Genomic DNA, 10,636 nt, shown 5'->3' on the forward strand with positions numbered 1-10,636 from the left:
CTTCCAAATCTCACATTCTTTCCCAAATCCATAACTGATTTAAGTGAGTGACACTTCCTTTCAGTATCAACCATAACATCTTTTTCGAGCGCGCTCCCGGTCCCATACTCTGTTCTACCTTGTGAACTAACATACCTTTTCATGGTGGTGTTGAATACTTCTTGATCTGATTGAACCCAAATGGGTCTGAAGAGAAATTTAGTCTTTCAGAAAATGATTATTTGTACTGCCCTGGTGTATAAGGGGAAATCTAGTAACCCTAATTCTCCATTCTTGGTCGAACACTATATATGTTGATGCTCCAGAGAAAGGATACAATAATTTATGTAACCTAGCTAACAATGGTGAGAATGTTAAATGCAGAAGATGTCAGACTAAAAAAATGTATTTGTACAGACAGCACATCTTTACCATAGCAGTTTTAGATAGAAATGGAAAGCTGAACTCTGATCATTTACATATTAAGGTCCTCATTTCAACAATGAATGGTCCAATATTTAAATCTATCAGTCTCCTCAAGTCATAATAGAGATTACTGCCCATATATTCGACAGTACAGCTAATAAGAAGGGGTAGTAGTTCCTAATGTTTTATTTGTACCCTTCCTACATCATTGAGGGGAAATATGACAATTTTCTTTAGATTTACGTTTTACTCCAAAATGTCCCAGACTAATTGCAACAGGTCAACGACTTTAGGAATTGCATCTCTAGAGTAGTCAGACCATCCCATTGTCCACAAACCAGGATATGAAATAAGGATCTTTAGGAAAGGCTTTTAACCCCTGTTGACCATATTGTTGCCTCAAACAGATAGCCAAGGATTCAATAGCTAGTACAAACAATAAAGGAGAAAGGCGGTACCAATGATTTGTGCCCCCTCTATTAAAAAGCAACTAGAGTATGTTTTGTGTTACATAGAGAGTCAGAGTTTGTCAATACAGTAATTTTCAGTGGTCTAAAAATTTCCCTAAAATCCAATAAGCTTGAAGAAGCCCCCATAAGAGCCCCAACTCTAATGAGTCAAAATCCTTTTGGAGATCCAAAAAGATTGCAACCATGGGAACATTCTTAAATTTTGTTCTGGCAACTTGCACCAGGTTGAGCCACAGCTGAAACCCTTGTTGTGATGATTGAATTAAGAAAAGAACTAACATTTCCAGGCATACAGAAGGATCTTCATGTAATGCTTTGTCTGTAATTGTAAAAGAGAAATGCAATGAAAATCCTGTGGCTTAGGGTCGGTTTTGCCTGACTTCAGGAAAAAATTATAGACGCCAATGTAGAGGAACATTGGCAAAATGTCCCTGAGTTAAGCCTCATTAAATATCTCCCATAGTGGATGTATGGGTATATCTGATAGACTTTTATAGAATTCTGCAGGTAGAACACCTGACTCAAGCACATAAACCCTGGGAAGATCATGTAGAGCCCTCTTGAGCTCCTCTACTGTTGTGGGTCCATTAAACATCACCAGACCAGTTTGGTCTACTTGTGGAAAGATTACTTTGTGCAGAAAATCTTTTACATTTCATAATGTAATTCTCCCTGTTTTATGTATGGGGCGGCGTAGTGGTGCAGGGATTAGCATTGTCACCTCACAGCAAGAGGTTCTCCAGTTAAATTCTCAGCTTGGGTGCCTTCTGTGCAGAGTCTGCATGTCCTCCATGCATTCACTTGGATTTCATCTAGGTGATGCAGTTTCCTCCTTCATTCGAAAGACATGCCTCTGGAGTATTTTTTCTCAGGCCTACATCAAAAATAGGCTCTGTCCCATTCAGACTTTCCCAGTAAACAAATGTTAAATAAATAAAAAAATAAATGTATAGCACTGCAAATAACTTAATATGCCATCATTATTACCTTGTGCATCTAAATGTATTCTCCTATCCTGACCTCTTAAAGGAGTAAGAGCAATTTCTCTCCTGTGTTCCTTTAATCTATGTGCCAGTAATTTGTTGGACTTAATGTCCCTTGCACAGTGGAACAATTGCCATCTATTTTCCATTTATTATGTACCTGGTTTACTCTAATAGTTCAACATTCTTTACTAGGCTGCTTAATGTGATTACTAGGCTGTGTCTTATACCCCTCCTCACTTTTCTGTCTGCCTTCAAAACATCTGATATGGTTTTTCATTGTTAGACATCTTTTTATAGTCCTGCTCTTATGTTTATGTTTTTGATTCAGTATCCATTTCCTAAAAACATCCTTACAGCTTTCCTGTGTCTGGAAAATGTCCCTCCCCATGTCTGTTATCATTCTTATAACCTTGCACCACCCATTTTAAATATGCCAACATTTGTGTTTTTTGTAGGACGAGTAAATCAAATCCCCATGTCCCATATGTTTTTTATGAAAGATATTGATATATTGAATCCTATTTATATAAGGTTTGACAGGGAAGAAATTCCATAGCCAGAGGTTGTAACACAATTCAAAGTACAAGAGCTTGCTAACACCTGGTCTAAATGAACTTCAGTTCCTGTCTGATGTGTGTTAAAGTAAGTTCCATCTCATGAGGATGCATAGCCCACCAAGAGTCTATTAAATTCAGGTCTTTCAAAAAATTCTGGATGCATCTGGATGTTATAACCATACAACAGTGTTTTATGCAGGATTTATCTATTAAAGGATTAACCGGGTCATTAAATCCTCCTTTGATAATTGCAGGATATGTCAGGTCCCCGTGTCAAGGAGAGCTGATACAAATGCATTCCATGTTTGGGGGTTATCCTCATCTGAACCACAGAAACATCCCAGTATCTGAGCCCAGCTCCATTTCAGATTTGTGGATGATGTTTGTTTGTGGTGGAATGGTCCAGAGGCAGAGCTGAATGCGTTTTTTACCTACCTCAATAACACCACTGGATTTCTTAGATTTACTTCTAAGTACTCTAGTACTGAAATTGACTTCCTGGATGTCAAAGTGAGGAGAGATGACCTGAACCACATTAGAGCTAGTCTATTTAGGAAGCAGGTCAGGAAGAATACGTTCCTACACAACACTAGTATGCATCCTAACCACACGAAGGTAAACATTTAAAGGCCAAGTATATAGGATCATGCGACTGTTTAATGATGATGAATTACAGACAGCACTACATCAGCTTAAACTAGAGTTTCTAGATAGGGGTTATGATGCAAAAACTATTGATAGGTGTATCGCAGATGGTTGGAGTAATTGGGCGGAAAGATGTAGACCCTACTTTGACACACGTACTACAGGTGAGGTGGATGGACAAGTTATCGACCGAGAGGTGGTCACACATAAATACAGAGGTACAGACAATGCACTTAGGATGCCACTAACGTTTGCAACCAACATAAATGTAGTATGTGATGTTGTTACTAAAAATTGGGGTATTCTTTCCACGATTGACAGCCTACAAGGCATAATTGAGCCTAAGCCAAGCTTCACGTTTAAGAATAATAGAACCCTGAGAAATGAATTATGCTATAGAAGTGCCACAGTCAATACCTCTAATAAGTCTGACAGATTGGGCACATATATGTGCAGAGACTGTACAGCCTGTAAGCACATACATAATGGCAGCACATTTATACATCCCTTTAGGAATTTTAGTTACAGTAGTAATTTTTATGCTGACTGCACTACATCAAGCATGGTCTATTGTGCATATTGTATGGCATGCTACAGTTTCTACATAGGCAAGACTAATAGACACCTAAAGGATAGGATCCTTGAACACTATAGAGACATCAGAAACATTAAAGAAAGTAGTGCTATTGTCATGCATACTAAGAACACAGGACCAGAACATATCTACACATTTTTAGTTTTACAGATATTGTCTGAGAAACAGAGATGGGGTAATTTATCTAATGATACAGAAGCTGCCGAACAGAGATGGATCATACGATTTAATGCAGATAAACCCCCGGGTTTGAATCAAATGGTGTTGCTTAAACGGTTTTTAAAAGCTCGACCATTGAGGCATTGAATTTTTGAATTTTTTTGTATGGCACGCCCAGTATGTATATATATATATATATATATATATATATATATCTATATATATATATATATATATATATATATATATATATATATCTATAGATTTTTTTTTTTTTTTTTTTACAATTTCATAATTTTATATTTATGCATGTCTATATGCTGGTTTTATGTGTACGTCGATACTTAAGTATATTTTAGCATTCGTTTATATATTTTTCACTATTTATATTATGCCTATATACTCTTAGCAAGGCGCATGCATTAGCACATGTACTCATTGGTATCAAGCCAGATGTATTTTATATATATATATATATATATATATATATATATTTTTTTTTATATTTATATTTTTATATTTTTCTATGCATGTTTTAACAGAATTATTAGCTTGGATAAGGAATGTGTGATATATGATATTCTTATTGCATTATTTCGTTTTATATTTTTTATTCTGCATTGGCAACTGTGTTTCTCTTTAATTAACAGTGATTAGGGTAATTGCCTGCATCATCATGTAACTGTTTCAAGTATTTAAGGAAGTGTGGAATTGCAACAGTTGTCTGATGAAGGGGTTGATCCCTGAAAGCGCTAACCTGTGTACTGTTTGTACTGTTCTACTTAAATAAATCTCCTAGCTGTGGTACTGTCGGTGTTTCTTTACATTTGCTACCCAAAGATTACCTGCTGACAACTTTAATAAAGTTACAGGAATTGCCTACCAATTGGCCCATCAAGTTACGCACTCAAACAGAGCTCTACAAGACATATATAATAATAACAACAAAACCCCTTTGCTATAAAAGAAAAGACGACTTAATGAACATCTATAGGACTGTTGCCTCAGTCTCTGAATGTAACAGTATAAGTATGAGTTAGGAAGCTTTAATAAAAGCTTTAACAGCAAAACCATAACTTTATCTATCTTTCCAATGTAACAAGATAGCCCTTAAATTTACTTATAAAATAATTATACACCAGTTTACCAGCCTTTCCAGTGAACTTTAGGTCATATCAAAGAACACCCACACAGATAGAGTTCTTTTGCTCCGAATTATGGTGCCCCCCCTTACAATGGAAAAAGGAGTAGTGAAAGTGGCCAATAGGAGTGTTAATACTGAAAACAAAGAGAATAAACAATAGTACCTTCAGGAGACTAAAGACCTTTCATTACTGTGGCATAAAGGCCACCTGCCTGTCTATCTTGAGATTTTTCTGTCTGATCCAACTCTGCCAGGGTAGCATCAGGGATAGCAAATCCATCTCCTCATTTTCCTTATCATCCATCTCCCGGGGGGAGGAGAGGCATATCTGTTGTTCAAAGAAACTAGTGATGGCATAAGTGATTGCTTAGCTGTGCTCCAGCTTCCTGAAGCTACTACTCACAATTTCCCTGAAGGAGCCATCTGATATTTCATTCTTTACTTTGTGGTAAATAGTTTGCCATTTACAATTTTTAGTAACACTTAAGTCTTGCATGGAGTCTGCATGTCCTCCCCATGATCGAGTGGCATTTGAAAGACATGCGTGGATGGGCATGCCTTCATTGAAGTTTGGGCTTCGAGCTGGCACCTCAGCACCATGAAAATCTACTGCAAATCATTAGAGGACTGGAGTTCCACTGTGGCGACCCCTAACCAGGAAAAGCCAAAGAAACAACAAGTAACACTTAAGTCTTTCATTTGTTTTAAAAGCCTCAAGCTATGCATTGTGTGAGTTAAAGTATAAATTTAAAAGGAGCTTAATTGGAGGAAATGAGTTAAAGATTAGGATTTGCTGTTCAGTCTGAAGAGCTGCAGTTGTAATTAAAGATTTCTGCAGTAAATGTTTAAATGCATTCTCAGTCATTTCTCTAATATTACCTGTAAATAATTTCTTACAGGCTTTTTAAAATAGAAAAAAAAGTAATATCATGAATAATATTTATTTCTAATAGTAACTTACGTTAGTAAATGTGATACCAGGATATTCAGCCTTAATTCTCCTTAAGGTTATAGTTAGATTGTGCATTTTTTATATAATGAATGTCATATTGTGAAATTAAGTGAATGGCATAGCATAGTATGAATGCTATAGATTTAGTAATATGGTCATCATAGTTTGTTAAAATTCTGTACTAACATCAAATTAATTTCTTACATGATAATTTTAGTCACTGTTAATGGTGCCTAAATTTATTTCTCGAACTGCCAGCTGAGTTATTTTTCTGGGCTAGGTGATTAGCTATGAAGCAATATGAAATGTAGTAAAAAAAGTTTGTAGTGTAGAATTTCAGCAATGTATTGTTTATATTATTATAAGTATTCACTAGTGATATGATGTGATTCAGTTTTGTAGAGATGAAGTATTTAATGTACACACACACACACACACACACACACACACACACACACACACACACACACACATCTATCTATCTATCTATATATATATATATATATATATATATATATATATATATATATATGTGTGTGTGTGTGTGTGTGTGTATAAATATATATATATATATATATATATATATATATATATATATATATATATATATATTATTTTTTAGTACAGTAGAATTATTTAAAATAAGTTTTATAGTAATTCCTTATAGGTAACCTTATTATTTCATACAGTTATTTGTTTTTGATGTTTAAAGTATACCCATCAGCATACTTTGTTAATAATTGTTTTAAACCATAGCTTCAATTGTCCTTGTTCATGGATGTCAGCATTGTTTTAGTTTTCATTTTTTCATAGTGTGTAGAACAAGAAGAGTTAACTACTGTTGCTGATGTCATCACAGCATGTGAGGTGACAGGCTCAAGCACTTCCTGGTATTTTATTTAACTGAAAATTGTACCTTGAACTTTTGCATCTGAAGAAGTTTGATTTTATTAAACAAAAAGTGCTTTATGCACTTTAAAACTACTGGTTGCTTTCTGAAGCAGTTTTTTTTTCTATTGTAGTAGTTTATTTTGTGTTTTTTCGGCTTGGTTTGTGTGTTATGGCATCAGGAAGCACAGGTAGTCTGAGATTATTCACTTAAATGCAAGACAGAGTGAAAAACTGTGAGCTGACTGTTTTGACTGAAGCTATGGCAAAACGGATGGAATTACTAGCATCTCGTCTAGAATCTTTAGACAACCAGCAGCGTGAACTATGTGAGTCAGTGTCATTGTCTAACACTGTGCTTACACTCCATGAACAGGATGGAAGCAATGTGCAGGTAACAACTCGACCTAATTTAAATGCAGATGAGAACAACTTATAACCTAATGGTGTGCAGCAGCAAAGTGTTATCAACAACTTGCAATGCTCATTAGTTCAACTAGGAATAAACCGAGAGCAACAAGGAAGTTGTATGAGTGTTCAGCATTAGATTCATACCTTGGGACTTACTAGGGCTCCTGTTCTGATGGATTGGCTAAACGGAAATTTCTATTTTTCTGTGAAAGTTCACAATCCACCATGGGGGAAACTGGCTGGAGGTAACGTTAATCTAAATAACAATATAGTTGACGTGCTGAAAGTTTTTTATTCTAAACTTGTCAAACTTTAAAAAATTACAACTAGAAATTTCATAATTTAAGGAATATTTACAACAGTGTATAGTACGAAAAGGCCTTAAGAGATACCAGTATCCAACAAGCTTAGTAAATCACTCCGTTTTTAATTTAGAATTACTACAATTATATGATAAACAGGGATTTGAACTTTTAGAACTCATTATAAAACATTATATAATTCATGGGTTGAAACCATCTTAAAAGAAGTGACTGATTTAGATCACAAAATTAAAGTGCACTTAGATTTCAACAGGTACCAATATGATTACACAAGAACTTTTACCAGCATCGACCAGTACCTCAATAAATTGAAATCTACTAAGGTTAAAAAAATTGCAAAGAGATTGCTTAGCCTATGACAATGGTACAGCATACCCAAGTCCACCGATGTCACAAACAGGGGCATTTATCAACAATAACACTGCCTGTACGCAAGGCCCTTCTCAGGTGGGTGATCTCGACTTAAGCTTTAACCTTGATCAACAAATGAACTCTCAGACCCCCTGCCAGGAGGATACGACTGAGTCTTTCTCTGTAAGGAGAAGCGAGAGAATCAATATTCAAAATGGAAGGGGGCAGCAAAAAGGTGAGGTTAACACTACACCTGGTGCAAATTTTCAGAATCCCCAACAACAGGGGGCTATCCCCAAATGAGATGATTATATGAACAACAGGAAGAACAGCAGGAAGTTCAACAGGAAGAAACATTAGAAGTGTAGCCTGAGCCGAAAGAGAATCTGAATATCATTAAAAACAATACAAGAGACTTTCAAATTTTCAACTATTCAGAAGTCAACATTAGTCCTGAATTAGTTGAATTATTAGCTAGGAGTACACTTTTGTTCCCTCACAACATATTAATGTAGTCAGAGCAATCCTCAACATCAAAAATTATACCAGGAAACTAAATCTGAATATTTTATTTGGTAACAATGACAATAAAAGTTCAGATGTCAGGCATGCCTTACATGTACCAAGTACTTTCAACCCACCACTACATCCCAGCCTGTAGATATTCCAACATGCATGTGAGCTCGACCTAAGGCACTTAGAGAAATTTTCTAAGAATGCTACTGTCAAGATGAATGTCAACAAATATGAGTGGGATGAAATTAACTATTTAAGATCACTTAAAGTACGGGTTTCCAAACCAGACAAAGGTGGTGGCCTGACTATCATGGGCCATCACAAAAATGTGAAACGAATGAGGGACATTTTAACAGGGGATGCTTACCAAGTAGCCTCCCTTAATGAAATAAACATAGCATACCAATGGATAAATATGTATTTGAATGATTTATTCATAACAGCTAGAATTGAAGCCAATGTCTTCAACTACATGACCATGCCTTACCCTAAAATCCCGAGACTATTCGGGATACCCAAGATCCATAAGGATCTAACCAACCCACCAATGAGACCTTTAGTGGATGGTCGAGATTCAGTCACCTATCCATGCTCGAAAGTAGTGGATGCTAGTCTGAAAAGATACCTGACAAGTGAGAGTCAAGTCTGTAATGACTCATAGTCATTTTTAAAGAAAATCAATGACCTTGAATACAGCGAGAGCTATAATTTTCTCACAATAGTTGTAAAAGACCTCTGTACATCTATCCCACACTTGGAAGGAATCAAATGGATTATGGAGATGTTAAGGAAGAAAGGAGCTCCTGATTCAGAAATTTCACTTGTATCTGAGTTGATGGACATTGTTCTATCAAATAGCTATTTTGTTTTTGAGAATGACTTCTACTTACAGAAAATTGAGGTTGTCATGGTTTCCCCTTGTGGAGCCAGTTTGACAAACCTAGTAATGGCATTCTGGGAAACTAATTTTGTATTCAATATGGAGGAATGCAAGAACCTGATTTTGTTTTATACTCGATTCTTGGATGACATTTTTATTATGCTGAAAGGGGATTTTGTAGAAGCTAATAGATTAGTGGATTACTTTAATAATACCACATCCTTCCTGAAATTCACTCACACTTTTGATAGTGATGAAATAGCATACTTAGATATTAATCTTAGATAAGATAGGGGGAGAAACTGATATTTGTCTAGAATTTTCCGGAAAAATACCTATTCCAACTCATTTCTCCATTATTCCAGCTGCTACCCTTACCATCAAAAACGTTCGGTCGTTAAGGGCCAACTGGTAAAAGCGGCTAGAATTATCACTTTGGATAGAGGCTTTGAGTTGAAATGTGAACTACTAAGGAACATATTTTTAGCTTGAGACTACCCCAGTGATCTAATGGACTCACTTACAGAGGAGGTTCAGAGTAAGAGAAGGTCAGACTTTTGCAACTCAATTTTGAGTTCGGGAGGGGTACCAGCATAAATATCTAAAGAAAAGTGCAGGTTAGACTTTAATGTGGATAGTCCAGTTACAGGAGATGATTTCACCTTGAGCCTAGTTACCACCTATAATGTGGATAGCCATCTTGTACAGAACTTGGTTTAAAAAACTGGGAATGGCTTAGATGTGACCTGACCTTACTCAGTAGATTAGTTACGTCACCCAAAATTATATATAGGAGAGGGTGCAATATCAAGAACCTCTTGGAATCTAGTAGACCACAACTGGTGAAGTTTCCTGAGATGTTTGAGTGTGAATCCTGCAACTTTTGTAAATTCATTGAGGTAGGAAACACATTTGAGGTGAACGACCATGTCTTCAGATTAAAAGACAGATACAATTGTAATACCAAATTGATAGTATATTTATCGAAGTGCCAGTCTTGCCCAGTATTTTATATAGGCAAGACTGAGCGTAAGCTCCGGGAGCAAGTGTACAAACACCAGTACGCTATCAATAAAAAGAAAATGGAAAAATGCATTGGCTAAACATATTGGAATATTTCCAAACAATAAAGTTTAGTTCAAGATTATTGACCATGTCAAATACGACATTAGGGATGGTCCCATCTCCCTAAGACTTGAAGAACTTGAACTTTACTGGCAAATTCACCTCAGTGCATACTATTACTCAGGTATTAATGATATGTGCTCGAATAGATGTCTATTTAAACTGAAAAGTTTGACTAGATGACAGAATCTCCTTTCTAGCTATGTAACGCAAAAAAGGATTTTTATGT

Source organism: Protopterus annectens, chromosome 3.part0 (assembly GCF_019279795.1).
Source record: "Protopterus annectens isolate FY-2018-M chromosome 3.part0, PAN1.0, whole genome shotgun sequence".
In the NCBI taxonomy this organism is placed as follows: Eukaryota; Metazoa; Chordata; order Ceratodontiformes; family Protopteridae; genus Protopterus; species Protopterus annectens.